Raw genomic sequence first — 19,393 nt, 5'->3', positions numbered from 1 at the left:
GATTTTTTTTCTCCACTTAAATAAAAAAAAATATATACTGTACATGTTTGGTGTCTATAAACTCGTACTGACCTGGGGAATCATATGGGAAATTCAGTTTTAAATAGTTAACATGGTAAATAAAAAAAAAACAAAAAAACAAACGTGAAATTGAATTTTTTTGCAATTTCACCGCACTTGGATTTTTTCCCTGTTTTTAGGTGGACTATTTGGCAGTATGAATGGAGTCATTCCATAGTACAACTCGTCCAGCTAAAAACAAGCACCCATACAGCTATATTGCAGGAAAAATAAAAAAAGTTATGGCTCTTAGAAGGAGGGGAGGAAAAAACAAGTATGCAAAAACTGCAAACGGCCACGGCAGGAAGGGGTGGTGGAAGGGTCTTAACAGCAATTGGACTAAATGTGATTATGGTTTCTATATTGTAATTTAGTTTGCATACATGAAGCTGTCAGGCTCAGGTCAGGAGAGCCACAGCCAGAGTATGCGCTGAGATGCTTTCGTCTTGCAAGTTATATGGCCCCAGTCCAAAAGTTGAGCAACAGCTACAAGCTGATTAATATAAAGCAACCTCTGAAGAATAGATGATATCCACTTGAGAGTCCTCTGAGCAGGTAGTTTAAAGTCATGTTCACATAATGCATTTGCAATACATTTTTTTTTTGCCACATTTTTACAAAAACGTAAAGCTTAGTGTACCACCCCAGGGCTATAGGGTACTCTGTCCCGGGCCGTATATTTATGGGGACAGTTCACTGGGTGGCCGTTGCCCGGTTCCGTGACCCTGTGAGTCACTTGAAGGGGGTTATGTACAGGGGAATATTTATAAAGTTTGCATCGTGACGCCACATGCGGGTTGCGGTTATGTGATGGAACCACTGCTGCACAGTTTCCCACCGCTGGGGCGGATGTTAGTGGCAGCCTGGATGTTGGGCCCTCCGCAAGTAGGGCCTGGGCCCCAGGGGGTACGTGATGGAGTTAGGCGCGGAAAGAAGGTAGGCCACACAAGGGATTGCAGTGTAACTGGGTTCTTTACTCACATCAGCTTGATAACTGGTACCTGGAGGAGGGCTGGTGTTCACCGCTGATTCCCTTAGTCCCAAAGCCGGTTTAGTGACCTTTTGGCTTCTTTCCCCTGCACCCTTCTCAAGTTAGTGGGTTCCCGTGGCTTGGAGCATCTGGGGGTCCCCTTCTAGTAGTCTCTCAGTCTTTAGTCCGTACAGCGGCAGTTTGAACCCTGTAGGGTCGGTGTTCTGTTCCGGTCCCTGGTTCTCCTGTCACTGCTGATGCCCCCGGACTTTACGGTCAGTGACATCCTGGATGGTCCCCTCACTGTGCAGATTTTATCAGGTCTGCCTGGAGCATTTGCTTGACCTAGGGTTCTGTACCCCGTCGGTGCTATGGTTCCGGAAGTACTCCACTGTACTCCACCACAACCACACGCCTGGGCTCTCAGGTCACCGTCACACACTCCCATCAGTGTGGTTACGTCCGCCTCCTCTCACTTTCACTTACTGACTCTCTGACTGTCTGCCCCCTCCCACCTGGTTGTCTACTGGACTGGATCAGCTCCACCCCTGGGTGGCCATCCATTGGGCCCAACTCTAGTCTTTCACCAGTCCTTGGGATGGGGAAAACTAGGATTATAGTGTGTTACCGGCACTGGTCTTCCGGGTTCCTGGGGGTAGGCCCTGCATCTTTGACAGGATGCAGTACCTTGTAGCTCCTGATGGCTTCAGGGGTGCTACATTACCATTTTTACTGCGTTTTTGGAAAATTGCAGCAAATTATGCTTTAGGCAGTGTGACGATGCTACTCACTCTGCTGCTGGTTGAGGTAATGACAGAAATGTTTTTGATTTAAAAGTCCGGCTGATTTAGTTCAGTTTGAATCAATCAGTCTCCAGGAAAACATAAAACAAGGCCTCTCTCCGGATAAAGTAAAGCAAAAAGAAAATAAAAGGTTCTTTTTTGGCTGTGGGATCGCCCACTCAGGGTAATACATTGCTCCTTTCCACAGGTATTCCACTGGAGATATAGCAACCTCCACACACAGACCTTGTGTAGACAGTCTTCATTTTAACATATCTGCCACACCCATGGATGGGGGTATGGGAGCAGCCAGACCCGCTCATCTCTTCAGCTGCTTGTAAAACACTGTCCTGATGCACCCTAAGAACTTTCTTAGCACGAAGTGTACTAGAGCTTACACTCCGGCTTACACCACAGAGGATAACCACCTCTGTGATACATATCTCCCACTGATTATATTTCCAGGTGCCATCTTACAGCACACACTTAGCAGATACAGGGCAGCCAACGTGCACTATGCCGAGTACATAAATTGCCACAGGATCAGTTCAGTTCTGCTTGGTTTAAAAAATAATTATTAATGCAATGCAGTTTTACAGGGTTAGAGTACATTAGGATAAATCTGTCTGCTGTCTGAAACTTGCAGAATCTTGTACATTTCTTTATTTTACATTTTAAGTATTTTATTTTAAATGTTTCAAAACTGTTTTTTTCCCCATATTATTCTCCGGAATAAAGGCAGCCAATGTTGGTTAGACTCCTTCTCAGTATTTCCATTTACAGTGAAACCTCTGGTCTGGATACTGAAAAGAATGACAACACATCCCCATTGACTCCATTATCTTGTATCTAATCCTAGATGCTCCCCTACTCCGGGTAGGAAGACTGCAGCGCGGGACAGGTGATTATTCCAGTTTTGCCTTGTCTGATAATTACAGCTTACATATTATTGACCCTTTTTGCCCACTTTATCATTTAATACTAGATTATTCCTTATCGCCTACTACTAGATTATTCCTAGATTATCACCTATTACTAGATTATTCCTAGATTATTGCCTATTAGTAGATTATTGCCTATTACTAGATTATTTTAAAAAAGCTGCAGTCTCCAAGAAGCACTTAGTCTCCTAAAGCTGTAAGTGCAATTCTGGTCTAGTAAATAGAATATCTAGACTCAAAATAAACAATTTGCCAATTTGAAATGTCTTCAAATCTGTGTTTCTCAGCTTTTTATGTAAATTAATTCTCTATATAACTGTTCTTTTTAAGGTATAAAACTACAATCCAGTATAGTATCTTCATTAAAGGGTTTTTTTGGAGAAATGTTAGCAAAATAAAGGAAAATACCATATAATACTAAAGGCACCTATAGTCACACGTACAGTACCACCGGTCTCATTCTCCCAGGCTGTGCTTTGCTGCTGAGCTCCTGCCGACTATACACATGACCACTGCAGTTCTTAGCCGCAGTGGGTACGTGGGTGGACGGCACTTCATAGGGGATTTAGTGCGTATTGTGTAACAGAATAGATGCTGTAAAATCTATGCTCTGTGTTGCTCACATGCTGTGAAATCCTTCAGATGTTTCTTTCTTCTTGGGATTTACTATGGAAATTCTGTTGCTTCTACCTATTGAATTGGAATGGTAAAATCTGGGTCAAAATCCAGAGGGAAATCTGTGCAGATTTACTTGTAGACTTTCCAAATCATGCAGCCTTAATGTACTGTTCCTTCCAATAATAATGATTTAGCTTCTCACTGAGAACAAACTGTTTTTATTTATGTACCGTCTGTTTTTGTAGCTGGATCCTAGATTTAAAGAGGTTATCCACTACTTTTACATTGATGGCCTATCCGGAGCTACCCCGTCTTCTGAGAGCGACTGCACCGGGTACAGCACATCCGCCTCTTATTGATTTGAATGGGAGGTAAAAGTGCAGTACTCGACCACGGCCGCTATCAGTTCACGGGGCAGCTCCTGAGCTGAGCACTACCGTCTGCCCATTGCCCCGCTGGCCCTTAGAACCTGATTGGCAAGGGTGCTGACCTATCCTAAGTATAGGCCATCAATGTCAAAATCGTGGACAATCTACTATAAGGGGTATCTGTCAGTAGGTTTTTAGTACCTCATCTGAGAGCAGCATGATGTAGGCAAAGAGACTCTCAATCTAACGATGTATCACTTAGTTTGCTGGCTGGAGCTGTTCTAATATAATCTGAGGTTTTAGATTTAGCAAAGTAGCAGAGCTGATAGAGCTGTCCTGCCCACACACCAGGCTCTCGATAGAGTTTGTACATTGACAGTGAGGTGTCAATCACAGGAGGGGGCATGTTGGAAGACATGGCATGAGCCACCTAGTCACAGCAATGATAATTATCAAATGATTAAGCCTTTAGTTTAAGTAAACGACAGTATGGAGCCTGATAAGAGAAGCACTGTTGATTTTTGTTTTTTAACTCCTACACCATACTGTCCTCTGCTTACATAGAAAAAATTCCTGACAGATTCCATTTAACCCCTTCATGAGCTGGGACATACCAGTATGTCCTAAATAATGTATTGTCCGCCGGCTGCTGTGGTGAGTCGGAGGTTAATCACGCACATGTCTACTGATTTGAACCGCAGACATGTGGGGATAACAAGCGCTGGTGGATTCGCAATCCACCTGTGCCTGATAACCCCTTAGATTGCACTGTCAAAGCACAATTTAAATAGTTGCGGCGGGAAACACGCCTTTCTCTGCCACCATCAGAGGCTCCGTGATGCGAGCAAGGGGAGCCGATGGTTGCCACGGTAGTGACGTGTCATGTTATGACTCCTGTCACTATCATGACGTATTTCCTGTTACAGTCTACAGGAAAACACTTGCTGACAAAGTCCCTCTAATATCCTTGACAAAATACACTGTAGTGACGTCATCGTACCCACTGCGCTGAGACGTCAAATCTCAGACGTCTAAGGAGAATGATAGAGGAGGCAGCGTAGTGCTGCCTATTTCATCATTACTTTCAACTGTATCGGCATCTGTGATGCCGATACAGTTCAAAGTAAGATGCCAGGCCATTGGCGGCATGCCACTGCAAAGAAACTATAATAGCGGGATTAACCTATAGCTCGCCTAGACTTAGATGGCTGAGACTCAAGGCTTGAATTTTGCTGTAACTAGTTTGTTGAAGCCCTCACAAATTTATTGTTATAAACAACAAAGTATCCAGTACGTAAAAAGGAAAATGAAGCAGTTGTGATGTGAAAACGACAACCACAAGATAGGTGATAACATATTGATCATAGAGGACCGACCGCTGAGAACCACAATGATTGGCGGAATAGGGGACTTTTATTCCCGTGAGATTGGAGTGGCAGTTCTTTTACTTGACTGTGGTTCCATTCATTCCCTGTGGGGCTGCTGAGTGCTGGGCATGGCTTTTAATTACAGCCCCTTGGAAAATGAATGGTGTAAGGGTCGGATACGTAAACTTCCATTTCAACAAGGATAACGGTTTGGGGGATAAAAATTCCCCATTCTGCTGAACTGTGTGGGTCGCAGTGGTCAGACTATAAATGATCAGCAGTTATCTCCTATTCTATGGAGAGGTGTGACTTGTTTTATCTAGAGATCCCCTTAAGGTCAATTGTTAGATAAATTGATTGTGACCGATGCAGCAGAAGAAAATAATTTACATTGCAGTGGTCTTGAAGGCTATAAGTATTCCAAACAAATATATACATGTCACTATATTAAATAGCCCTGTATATTTAAAATGCTTTCTTTGTACAGTTTTTAAAGACTTATTTCATGGTCTTCTAACTTTACAGATGAATTACTCTTATCCTGCCAACGCCATATACAATGTAAGAAGCATAGGCTCGAAGTATTTAGCTGATTTAGCTGGCATTTGAAAAAGGGATTAGAAGATTTTGCTAGGCTTAATCCTTCTGCAATTTTCCATATATAGCAGTGGGAGTAGTAATTCACACTGCAATAGCGGAAATTAGAAACTTAACGTGATAAATATTTACCTATAGATGCATTCTAGTTAAGCCCATTGCAGGGGCGGACATCATTGGTGCAATCTGTGCTACCGCATAGAGGCCAAGAGATAAGGAGGCTCATGACCACCTCCAAATGAGGTGGAATTGCGCATTATAATAAGCTATTGAACTTCAAAGGACCCATATATTGTTCTTGACAGGGGCCCTCTGTGTCTGCTTCTGATCAATTGATTTATTTAGCTTGTATTGATTCCCAACATTTCCTTCTGGCTCAGTCCTCAAAGTTTGCTCATTGAAGAGTAAAAAAATCAAAATAATAATACATTTTTCCCTCAGAATGCAGAACAGAGTGCAGCAACTAAAAGCCTGCTGACTGATAGCATCCAGCAGAAGTCTGACTGCACTATCTAACTTAATTACAGTACATTGAATAAGAAAGATTTATCAAAACTGCTGTAATGGATAAAGTTGCTCAAGTGGTTCTTAAAAATTGCGGTTCTAATAAGATTGGAAACTATAGCCATCTGATGTACTTTTTCATTGCACCATTTAGCCTCTCAAATCATGTACACTGGAGCAGTCATAACACTGCTTCTAACCCAAGACCACTACAAGAGGAAAGGGAATCTGTTACTGGATTCATGCTGCCCCCTAGATGGTTTCTCTCCGCATTACTCCAGTGGATTGTACATAGATAGGAGAGACCTGTCAATCACTTGGAGTGACACTGGGCTCTTCCAATTATGCTTTCTCTGAAACACCATAGTTTTTCAGAGGATAATATTGCCTGGCTCCAATTGTGTAGCCTGGCTCTGACTAATGCTGACCATGGTTTGGGCAGCATGAATTGAGTCAGTGTAATGCTTGGCACTACGGAGTAGTGTGATGCTAGTCACTAGATAGCACTGGATGGGAAGCTAGACACTATGTGACGTAGTATGAAGTTAATAACTAGATGGCGCTGGAAGCCCTAGAGTACTTAGCGAGCAGAGGGAAATTCAGACTAGTCGGGATCAGTAACCAAGAGGACATGATAGAACACAGGGAGCAGGCAGAAACGAGGTCAAGATACACGCCGAGGGTCAGGACATCAGGAGAGTACAATGGGTACGGAAAGTATTCAGAGCCCTTTAAATTTTTCATTCTTTGCTTTATTGCAGCCATTTGGTAAATTAAAAAAAGTTAATTTTTTTATCATTAATGTACGCTCTGCACGCCATCTTGACAGAAAAAACAGAAATGTAGAAATTTTTGCAAATTTTATAAAAATGAAAAACTGAAATATCACGTGGTCATAAGTATTCAGACCCTTTTTAGTATTGAGTAGAAGCACCCTTTTGAGCTAGTACAGCCATGAGTCTTCTTGGGAATGATGCAACAAGTTTTTCACACTTGGATTTGGGTATCCTCTGTCATTCTTCCTTGCAGATCCTCTCCAGTTCCATCAGGTTGGATGGTGAACGTTGGTGGACAGCCATTTTCAGGTCTCTCCAGAGATGCTCAATTGGGTTTAGGTCAGGGTTCTGGCTTGGCCAGTCAAGAATGGTCACAGAGTTGTTCTGAAGCCACTCCTTTGATATTTTAGCTTTGTGCTTAGGGTCATTGTTTTGTTGGAAGGTGAACCTTCAGCCAAGTCTGAGGTCCAGAGCACTCTGGAAGAGGTTTTCTTCCAGGATATCTCTGTACTTGGCCACATTCATTTTTCCTTCAATTTCAACCAGTTGTCCTGTCCCTGCAGCTGAAAAATACCTCCCTGGCATGATGCTGTCCCCTCCATATTTCACTGTGATGAGGTACCTGATTTTCTCCAAACATACCGCTTAGAATTATCATAAAAAATTATATCTTTGTCTCATCAGACCAGAGAATCTTATTTCTCATAGTCTGGGAGTCCTTTATGTGTTTTTTTACAAACTCTATGTGAGCTTTTATATGTCTTGCACTGAGGAGAGGCTTCCGTCGGCCACTCTGCTATAAATGGCCAACTAGTGAAGGGCTGCAGTGATAGTTGACTTTGTGCAACTTTCTCCCATCTCCCTACTGCATCTCTGGAGCTCAGCCACAGTGATCTTGGGGTTCTTTTTTACCTCTCCCACCAAGGTTCTTCTCACACGATTGCTCAGTGTAACTGGACGGCCAGGTCAAGGAAGCGTTCTGGTGGTCCCAAACTTCTTCCATTTAAGGATTATAGAGGCCACTGTGCTCTTAGGGACCTTGAGTACTGCAGAAATTCTTTTGTAACCTTGGCCAGATCTGTGCTTTGTCACAATTCGGTCTCTGAGCTCCTTGGGCAGTTCCTTTGACCTCATGATTCTCATTTGGTGTGACATGCAGTGTGAGCTGTGAGGTCTTATATGGACAGGTGTGTTCCTTTCCAAATCAAGTCCTATCAGTTTAATAAAACACAGCTGGACTCCAATGAATGAGTAGAACCATCTCAAAGAGGATCACAAGGAAATGGACAGCATGGGACTTTAATATGAGTGTCTGAGCAAAGGGTCTGCATACTTATGACCATGTGATATTTCAGTTTTTTTTGTTTAAAACATTTGCAAACATTTTACATTTCTGTTTTTGTTTCTGTCAAGATGGGGTGCAGAGTGTGCATTAATGAGAAAAAAAATGAAGTTTTTGCAATTTACCAAATGTCTGCAGCAAATAATAATAATAATAATAATAATAATAATAATAATAAATCTTTATTTCTATAGCGGCATCATATTCCAAAGCATTTTACAAAATGAAACAAAGAGTGAAAAATGTAAAGGGGTCTGAATATTTTCCGTACCCACTGTACATATGGGATGCAAGGAATAGCTGGGGATGTGATCAGGAGGAAGTCTGAGGTCAGAAGCCAGAAGGTAACAACCAGGTCCAGGGGGGCAGGCAGAGCAGAGTCAATAACAGTGCAGGTTCAAGTAGCTGAAATCAAATAAGGCACAACAGGAGCCAAGCAGTTACTGCAGAACAGGAAATACGACTGACGTCGTTGCAGCCGAGCACGCTCGCTAATAAAGCAGAGTAATAACCCGGAATGTGGAGCATGAGAGCAAGCCCCTCCCAGCACCAACATAGGATCCGTTGCAGGGAAGCAACCCATCCACAGGAGTGCAAGACAGCAGAGCATCAAGGCAAAATGCTCTGCGTGGAGAAACAGGCAAACACTGGCTCCACAGGAGAGCATAACAGAACGTCACAGCACAAGAAATGCACCGCAAAATAGAGCTGTGACACATAGGTTCCCTTTAAGTAGAGCATTGTACTGACCATAATATATTCAGAAGTCAAAGAAAAGGGAAGCAATCTGCCTCACCATGTTAGTATTCTGAAGAAACCGCTCAAATCAAGACAACCACTTCAATCCAAAACAGCCGCTCTCTATCGTATAGATATGCAGGAAATAGAATTCTGAATTGGAAAGGTGTGCATAATTTTTTTTTTATTTATTTAATAGAATTAAAAAAGATTAAAATCTGTGATAGGAGGAGGAGAATATTTAATCTACTCCTATCATGGATTTAAATCTTTTTTAACTCTATGGAATAAATAAAATAATTTTTATGCACACCTTTCCAATCCAAACTTCTTTTTCCTCCAGCTTATCCAGAAGGTATACTTATGGTGCCCATTTAGGGCCAGCGCCTGTGCCAGTCAGTGTCTCAGGAGCACTGCCAGAAGTACATTGTGTCCATTGTGGCCACAGAATTCAGTGAGCTGTTTGTCCTGAGAATTAAGTTCACAGCTCACTTTCCTAAAGAGTCCACCAATCATTCTCCTTTTCCACTATTTTATTTTAGTCGCTGTACACCGTAGTTAATTTCCACACTACTATACACCATCGGATTATCACTGTCCCCATTGAGGCTCACAATCTAAACATTGTTCTTTTTGTTAAACCATTATCTGGCACCCGAAGAGTAGCACTTGACATTGACTTCTCAATAAAACCTTAGCTGATACCAATGAAAGTCCTGGCACTGTATATTGTATAGGGAATCTGTGGCAGACAATGTATAGGAGAATCGAGGATGTTTATACCATATTTAGATATATCTTTAGCATTTGAAAATACAAAATGTATCCAAATCTCTAACTGTACTGCAGTAATGACATAAATTTCTTTCGATACTGGATATAAACGTCTACACACCCCTGTTAAAATCCCTGCATGATTGGGGATGTGATTGTGTTCAGAATTAGCCACAGTGCACAGCTGCCATCATTTACAGTGACTCTCATTAACCCCATATAAAGTTTATCTGTTCTTGTACAATGTTCTATCAGGAGAAGGGATTTTAAAAAAATGTCTAGGCATTAGATATACTATGGAACACTGTGAAGATAATCATCAAGAAGTAGCTTAAATTTGGCACAACAGGGACATTACCCAAAACTGGATGTCACTCAAAAATTAATAAAAAGACAAGAAGAAATTTGGTCTTGCCAAGTGGCCTAAGGCAACATTAAAGGAGCTGCAGGAATGTCTGACAAGCACTGGTTGTGTATATCATAACAATGTCCCATATTCTTCATTTGTCTGGCCTTTCTGGAAGGATGGCAAGATAGAAGCCTTTTCTTACAAAATAGAACACCCAAGACTGGCTATGTTGCACCAACACCTACATCGTCTTTCAAAAGCATGTGGGGAAAACATGTTATGGTTTGATGAAACCAAGATTGAACATTTTGACCATAATTCAAAAAGTGGTAGGATTGGACAGATCTACCTTGGTAAGGTAACTATCTTACAGCCATCATATAATTGCATTATCCCCATTCTTTATAAAGACAGTATTTTATTTAACCCTTCCTATGCACTCTGCACATCCGATTAACAAGCCCATTATACTAGAATTTTCTAAGCAGCTATGTCTGACACTATTTGCTGAGCTACTATTACCTAATTGCCATTGCACCTTTTTTTCTGGGCTAGGTGCAATAGTTACATGTAACTATTAATGTATATACTGAATTGGGGCCTTGTCTACCCAAATCATAACTATTCACCTATTTCAGCCAACTGTATTTAACTGTCTATTATATTCTTTAACCTGGGGCTGGTGCAATAATCATTATTGGTAATTTTGTACATGGTTCAGTACTGGAAGGAAATTGTGCATTAGGATATAATGAGACCAATTTTATGACTTAGTTCCCAACTTTGGTATATGCACATTTTTCTTTCCTTTCAGTATATGATGAATACGAGCTGAAATTATTCTATGCATATTATCAGGTTGTAGTTACATGGCAATGACATAAATATAACATTATCCATTTTTTATATATATATATATATATATATATATATATATTATTTTTTCCTAATCCTGCTATGTATTAGAAGCACTTGGCACTTTTTGCATAGAGATATTTCGCAAATAATTCTGGTATAGTATATATTTTGTCATTGTTTATTGTTCTGTCTGGTCCTTTTATTGTTGTACATTGTATTAATAAAATTGATATTTTAGCCCATATACTTTTGTTTTGTGTTGTTGTTTATATTTCTAAAAGGTATGTTTATTTGCAAAGCCAACACTGTACATCACCAAAAGAATATCATACCCACAGTGAAGCTTGATGGAGGCAGAACTATGCTTCAGGGCTGTTTTTCAGCAGCTGGAACTTGAGCATTATTCAAAGTTCCAAATATTAGTCAATTTTTTATCCAAACCTTCAAGCTTCTGATGAAGATGAAGAGGAATTTTAGCTTTCAGCATTACGACCCTAAGCATACCTCCAAATAAATAAAAACATGGCTTCACTTGAAAAAAAAAAATCAAAGTTTTGTAATGACCCAGCTGGAGCCCAGACCTTAATACTATTGAAAATCTGTCTGTTGCATTAAGAGGGCTGTACACACGAGATGCCCTCGCAATCTGATAGATTTGGAGCACTATAGCAAGGAAGATTGCCAATTCTAGATGTGCCATGCTGATAGACTCCTACCCAAAAAGACTGAATGCTGGCATAAATTCAAAGGGTACTTCAACAAAGTATTTTAAGTGTGGGCATATTTAAGCAACCACATTATTTTAGTTCTTTATTTTTCTTTTTCCACTTCAACAGAGTTCAGATTATTTTCCAAATTATTGTTCAGATTATGGGTGACAACAAAGAAGGAAAAAGTTCTAAAACTATATTTCTAGCTGTGTTATATTTTCCATGACAAAATCCTGGCCTTTTAACATGGATGTGTGTGTTATATTCACTGTACTTTTCCCAGTTATGGGACAAAATAATATTTCTCTAATTTAAAGTAAAAGATAACGCTCTAAATTACATCTAATATTGTCTCTTTAAAAGAAATTAAATATATATATATATACTAGAAGGTGGCCCGATTCTACGCATCGGGTATTCTAGAATTTACGTATTGTGTAGTTCATGTATGATTTTTGTTTTATATATATATATATATATATATATATAGATGTTGTTGTGTGTAGTTACCAAGTGTTTGTGTAGGGGCTGTACATGTTCTGGGTGTTGTCTGGGTGTAGCGGGGGGTGAGTCGGTGTTGTTTGTGTGTTGCGTTGTGTGTCGTTATTTGTGGAGCGATGTGTGTCTGTATCGTTGTGTATGTGTGTTGCGCGGTTTGTGTGGGTGTGTGTGTGTGTTTTGGGGGGAGGTATGTTTTGTGCAATGTGTGTGTTGTGCGGTATGTGCGTATATTTGTGTGTGCCGCGGTGTTTGTGTGTTGGGTGTTGTGTGTCTGCTGCGTTGAGTGTGCGTGTGAGTCTGAGTGTGCGAGTGAGTCTGAGTCTGAGTCTGAGTGTGCGTGTGAGTGTGCGTGTGAGTCTGAGTGTGAGTGTGCGTGTGAGTATGAGTGTGAGTGTGCGTTTGAGTCTGAGTGTGAGTGTGCGTTTGAGTCTGAGTGTGAGTGTTTGTGTGAGTCTGAGTGTAAGTCTGAGTCTGAGTGTGAGTGTGCGTCTGAGTGTGAGTGTGCGTGTGAGTCTGAGTGTGAGTGTGCGTGTGAGTCTGAGTGTGAGTGAGTGTGAGTGTGCGTGTAAGTCTGAGTGTGCGTTTGAGTCTGAGTGTGAGTGTGCGTTTGAGTCTGAGTGTGAGTGTTTGTGTGAGTCTGAGTGTAAGTCTGAGTCTGAGTGTGAGTGTGCGTCTGAGTGTGAGTGTGCGTGTGAGTGTGAGTGTGCGTGTGAGTCTGAGTGTGAGTGTGCGTGTGAGTCTGAGTGTGCATGTGAGTCTGAGTGTGCGTGTGCGTGCGAGTGTAAGTGTGAGTGTGAGTCTGAGTCTGAGTGTGCTTGTGAGTCTGAGTGTGAGTCTGAGTGTGAGTCTGAGTGTGAGTCTGAGTGTGAGTCTGAGTGTGAGTCTGAGTCTGAGTGTGAGTCTGAGTCTGAGTGTGAGTGAGTCTGTGTCTGAGTGTGAGTCTGTGTGCGTGTGCGTCTGAGTGTGCGTCTGAGTCTGAGTCTGCGTCTGAGTGTGCGTCTGAGTGTGCGTCTGAGTGTGAGTCTGAGTGTGAGTCTGAGTGTGAGTCTGAGTCTGAGTGAGAGTGTGAGTGTGAGTGTGAGTCTGAGTGTGAGTCTGAGTGTGAGTCTGAGTGTGAGTTTGAGTGTGAGTCTGAGTGTGAGTGTGAGTGTGAATCTGCGTCTGAGTCTGCGTCTGAGTCTGCGTCTGAGTGTGAGTGTGAGTGTGAGTCTGAGTGTGAGTCTGAGTGTGAGTCTGAGTGTGAGTGTGAGTCTGAGTGAGTGTGAGTGTGAGTGTGAGTCTGAGTGTGAGTCTGAGTCTGAGTCTGAGTCTGAGTGTGAGTGAGTCTGTGTCTGAGTGTGAGTCTGTGTGCGTGTGAGTCTGAGTCTGTGTCTGAGTGTGCGTCTGTGTCTGAGTCTGCGTCTGAGTGTGCGTCTGAGTGTGCGTGTGAGTCTGAGTGTGAGTCTGAGTGTGAGTGTGAGTCTGAATGTGAGTCTGAGTGAGTGTGAGTGTGAGTGTGAGTGTGAGTGTGAGTCTGCGTCTGAGTCTGCGTCTGAGTGTGAGTGTGAGTGTGAGTCTGAGTCTGAGTGTGAGTGTGAGTGTGAGTGTGAGTGAGTCTGAGTGTGAGAGTGAGTCTGAGTGTGAGTGTGAGTGTGAGTCTGCATCTGAGTCTGCGTCTGAGTGTGAGTCTGAGTGTGAGTCTGAGTCTGAGTCTGAGTGTGAGTCTGAGTCTGAGTCTGAGTCTGAGTGTGAGTGTGTGTGAGTGTGAGTGTGAGTGTGCGTGTAAGTCTGAGTGTGAGTTTGAGTCTGAGTGTGAGTGTTTGTGTGAGTCTGAGTGTAAGTCTGAGTCTGAGTGTGAGTGTGCATCTGAGTGTGAGTGTGCTTGTGAGTTTGAGTGTGAGTCTGAGTGTAAGTCTGAGTCTGAGTGTGAGTGTGCGTGTGCGTGTGCGTGTGAGTGTAAGTGTGAGTCTGAGTCTGAGTGTGCTTGTGAGTTTGAGTGTGAGTCTGAGTGTGAGTCTGAGTGTGAGTCTGAGTGTGATTATGGGGAGATAAGGTATGCACACCAGTGACTATGTAAGGGGAATACATGGAATAGCAGAAACTGCTGTGTGAATACTGACTTGAAAAATCCAATAGCTATATGTAAGAGTGAAAATGTGAAAAATGGAATCTGCATTACTGCCATGAATATATGAATCAAGAGAAATTTAGCTACTGAATTGATCAATGCAATAGAGCCCCAACACTACGCCAAAGTATTTCTCTACGTTGGGGTCCCTAGCTTGTGTGTGTCCTCTCATGCAGTTAAAAAACTTACCGTGTATGGGAAGCTGAGACCCAGGCTATTTATGCGTATTATATGGATTGGCAATAGGTGTGGTGGGGAGGGTTCACAAACGAAAAACTACTAACAATAACGAATAACGTTTGGAACACCATTCTAAGGGGTGCTTCACACACAGCGAGCTCGCTGCCGAGATCGCTGCTGAGTCACGCTTTTTGTGACGCAGCAGTGACCTCATTAGCGATCTCGCTGTGTGTGACAATGAGCAGCGATCTGGTCCCTGCTGCGAGATCGCTGCTCGTTACACACAGCCCTGGTTCGTTTTCTTCAAAGCCGCTCTCCTGCTGTGACACACAGATCGCTGTGTGTGACAGCAAGAGAGCGACAAATGAAGCGAGCAGGGAGCAGGAGCCGGCGTCTGACAGCTGAGGTAAGCTTGTAACCAAGATAAACATCGGGTAACCAAGGTGGTTACCCGATATTTACCTTAGTTACCAGCCTCTGCAGCTCTCACGCTGCCTGTGCTGCCGGCTCCGGCTCTCTGCACATGTAGCTGCTGTATACATCGGGTTAATTAACCCGATGTGTACAGCAGCTAGGAGAGCAAGGAGCCAGCGCTAAGCAGTGTGCGCGGCTCCCTGCTCTCTGCACATGTAGCTGCATTACACATCGGGTTAATTAACCCGATGTGTACTGTAGCTAGGAGAGCAAGGAGCCAGCGCTCAGTGTGCGCGGCTCCCTGCTCCCTGCTCACACTGGTAACTAATGTAAACATCGGGTAACCATACCCGATGTTTACCTTAGTTACCAGTCTCCGCAGCTTCCAGACGGCGGCTCCGTGCAAGCGCAGCGTCGCTTGCACGTCGCTGCTGGCTGGGGGCTGTTCACTGGTCGCTGGTGAGATCTGCCTGTTTGACAGCTCACCAGCGACCATGTAGCGATGCAGCAGCGATCCTGACCAGGTCAGATCGCTGGTCGGATCGCTGCTGCATCGCTAAGTGTGAAGGTACCCTAAGTCTGAACTGGGTGCAAAAAACCTAAAAAAACATCACTATGGGGAGATAAGGTATGCACACCAGTGACTATGTAAGGGGAATACATGGAATAGCAGAAACTGCTGTGTGAATACTGACTTGAAAAATCCAATAGCTATATGAAGAGTGAAAATGTGAAAAATGGAATCTGCATTACTGCCATGTTCACAAACGAAAAACTACTAACAATAACGATTTCACTCTTCATATAGCTATTGGATTTTTCAAGTCAGTATTCACACAGCAGTTTCTGCTATTCCATGTATTCCCCTTACATAGTCACTGGTGTGCATACCTTATCTCCCCATAGTGATGTTTTTTTAGGTTTTTTGCACCCAGTTCAGACTTAGAATGGTGTTCCAAACGTTATTCGTTATTGTTAGTAGTTTTTCGTTTGTGAACCCTCCCCACCACACCTATTGCCAATCCATATAATACGCATAAATAGCCTGGGTCTCAGCTTCCCATACACGGTAAGTTTTTTAACTGCATGAGAGGACACACACAAGCTAGGGACCCCAACGTAGAGAAATACTTTGGCGTAGTGTTGGGGCTCTATTGCATTGATCAATTCAGTAGCTAAATTTCTCTTGATTCATATGTTCATGGCAGTAATGCAGATTCCATTTTTCACATTTTCACTCTTCATATAGCTATTGGATTTTTCAAGTCAGTATTCACACAGCAATTTCTGCTATTCCATGTATTCCCCTTACATAGTCACTGGTGTGCATACCTTATCTCCCCATAGTGATTTTTTTTAGGTTTTTTGCACCCAGTTCAGACTTAGAATGGTGTTCCAAACGTTATTCGTTATTGAGTCTGAGTGTGAGTCTGAGTGTGAGTCTGAGTGTGAGTCTGAGTGTGAGTCTGAGTGTGAGTCTGAGTGTGCGTCTGAGTCTGAGTGTGAGTGAGTCTGTGTCTGAGTGTGAGTCTGTGTGCGTGTGAGTCTGAGTCTGTGTGTGCGTCTGAGTCTGCGTCTGAGTGTGCGTCTGAGTGTGCGTCTGAGTGTGCGTCTGAGTCTGAGTGTGAGTGAGTCTGTGTCTGAGTGTGAGTCTGTGTGCGTGTGAGTCTGAGTCTGTGTGCGTGTGAGTCTGAGTCTGTGTGTGCGTCTGAGTCTGCGTCTGAGTGTGCGTCTGAGTGTGCGTCTGAGTGTGCGTCTGAGTCTGAGTGTGAGTCTGAGTGTGAGTCTGAGTGTGAGTCTGAGTCTGAGTGTGAGTGTGAGTGTGAGTCTGAGTGTGAGTCTGAGTGTGAGTCTGAGTGTGAGTCTGTGTGCGTGTGAGTCTGAGTCTGCGTCTGAGTGTGCGTCTGAGTGTGCATCTGAGTGTGCGTCTGCGTCTGAGTCTGCGTCTGAGTGTGAGTCTGAGTGTGAGTGTGTGAGTCTGAGTGTGAGTCTGAGTGTGCGTCTGAGTCTGTGTCTGAGTGTGCGTCTGAGTGTGTGTCTGCGTCTGAGTGTGCGTCTGAGTGTGCGTCTGAGTCTGCGTCTGAGTCTGCGTCTGAGTGTGAGTCTGAGTGTGCGTCTGAGTCTGTGTCTGAGTGTGCGTCTGAGTCTGTGTCTGCGTCTGAGTGTGCATCTGAGTCTGCGTCTGAGTGTGCGTCTGAGTGTGCGTCTGAGTCTGAGTCTGCGTCTGAGTGTGAGTCTGAGTGTGAGTGGCGGCCAATCCGTGCGGGGGGGTCGGATCCGAGGCGAGGCGAGCGGCCAATCCATGCGGGGGAGGAGCCGAGGCAAGGCGAGCGGCCAATCCGTGCGGGGGGGCGGGGCCATGGCGAGCCCAGCGGCCAATCAGCTTTGTGTCACCGTAAGGACACTTAGTGTCACCGTAAGGACACAATTTTGGAGCATGACAGACAGACAGACAGACAGACAGACAGAATAAGGCAATTATATATATAGATATATATATAATAAATAGTGGCTCTTGTAGTTTAGCTTTTGTTTTATTTGCAGGTTATTTCAGAAGAAAGGTTTTCTAAAGAAATTTGTGAGGCCTTTTAGTGGAATTAGAAGATGATCTCTTCATTATTCTTAGGGCTATATTGGTCAAATCATACAACTGACATTTCAAGTCTTTCTTCTATGATGTGTGTATGGAAGTGACATTGACATATGTTGTACATTCTTAGCAATCACAATGGTCTGCAACCGTTCTACAAAGAAAATCTGTGTGGAGGCCAACTGTGCCTGGTAAAACATTATTATAGGAAAACTGAATTTCATGAAGGTCAATTCAAATGCAGCTTTAATTTTATACCGCAAGGAAAAAAATGAAATAACAGATCTGATTTGTTGAGTTAAAATGTATAGACTAGAGTGTTTACTCTCCATTTTTGTAGCTAATTTGTAAGGCAGTTAAAGGGAATCTGTCAGCAGGTTATTGCTACTTGATTTTATTAAAAAAACAACAGTCTAGTGAGACACATGACTGTAATCAGTCTCCCTGCCCCTACATCATGCTGCTCTCAGATTACATGGCTGCTGACAGAGTCCCTTTACTATCCTTAACAAAATATGCTGTGTGTCTTAAAACATTCCTGTAATTTCTTGTGACTTTTAAGAATAAATCTATGTTTGTACATAATGAGAAGCACAATTTCTGGCCACTATAAGACTTGTACATGGTATTTTTCATCAATATTTCTCTCTGCATGTGCCTTCTCTAATTGCCAGTTTTCCCTGAGCTAGTGAGGGGAGACTCTCTCATGTCTCAGACATGAACTGATATTTCACACTTATCTCATTATATCAGACCTTAAAAAGATGATATGATAGAAAATGATCTGGAGTCCACTCTATAGAGTAAAGGCCCTGTCACACACACAGATAAATCTTTGGCAGATCTGTGGTTGCAGTGAAATTGTGGACAACCAGTGCCAGGTTTGTGGCTGTGTACAAATGGATAATAGCAGATTCTGTCAAGCAGAAAATATAGCCCAATAGTCCAATATAATAGTGGATAATAGCAAGGACTAAAACTTAGCTTTTAATAATAAATACATAAAAGGGTACCAAAGTGCTAGTGCATGAATTGTGCAAATAACCAAAGGTGATGCCAAAATGGCAATAAATCAGAACAATCTCACCCAGATCTTCTCCATGGATAAGATTGGACACCGGTCCGGGGTTGATCACTGGCTGGAAGGATCAGGGCAGTGCGTCGGGTGATGGAATAGCAAACCCTGTCGTGCCCCGTGAATAGACTTCCGCCCTGACAAGGGCAGCCCCAAATAAGTTGTCTGCCCCACAACCACAAAAATGAAAATATATATGCTCCCGACGCGTTTCCCTCTTAATAAAAAGAGTTCCTCAGGGGAGAGCGATCAGCCTGCAATGGCAGGAGAGAGAAAAAGATCAACCTGCAGTGGCAGGGATCAATACAGGCTAGTGGATCAAAGAAGACCTATGTGCCCGGGTAGACGGTGATACCGCATTGCCCTGATCCTTCCAGCCAGTGATCAACCCCGGACCGGTGTCCAATCTTATCCATGGAGAAGATCTGGGTGAGATTGTTCTGATTTATTGCCATTTTGGCATCACTTTTGGTTATTTGCACAATTCATGCACTAGCACTTTGGTACCCTTTTATGTATTTATTATTAAAAGCTAAGTTTTAGTCCTTGCTATTATCCACTGTGTACAAATGGAACAATATGTCCATGATTTCACTGCAACCACAGATCTGCCAAATATTTATCTCTGTGTGTGATGGGGCCTTAACACTAGAAGTCCCAGAGAGGGGTCATTTAACATTTCTACCATTGGAACCCTATGGAGCTCGAAATTCCTGGTACTTCTAGTGTTAAGTGTAGAATTGTAGGTAGAGAAGGGTGGAACCTTCTAAGA

At 42.9% G+C, this 19,393-nt stretch overlaps 1 protein-coding gene across 3 annotated transcripts in view; it reads left to right on the top strand.

Annotated features, from left to right (window-relative positions):
* PSD (pleckstrin and Sec7 domain containing) overlaps positions 1-19,393 on the top strand; it is a 700,060-nt gene that overhangs the window by 229,191 nt on the left and 451,476 nt on the right. The gene's annotated exons all lie outside the window — the stretch shown is intronic.

The sequence above is a fragment of the Anomaloglossus baeobatrachus genome, chromosome 5 (genome assembly GCF_048569485.1).
Source record: "Anomaloglossus baeobatrachus isolate aAnoBae1 chromosome 5, aAnoBae1.hap1, whole genome shotgun sequence".
Lineage (NCBI taxonomy): Eukaryota > Metazoa > Chordata > Amphibia > Anura > Aromobatidae > Anomaloglossus > Anomaloglossus baeobatrachus.
The sequence above is the reverse complement of the archived record's forward strand: the minus strand, read 5'-3'. Positions and strand labels throughout refer to the sequence as shown.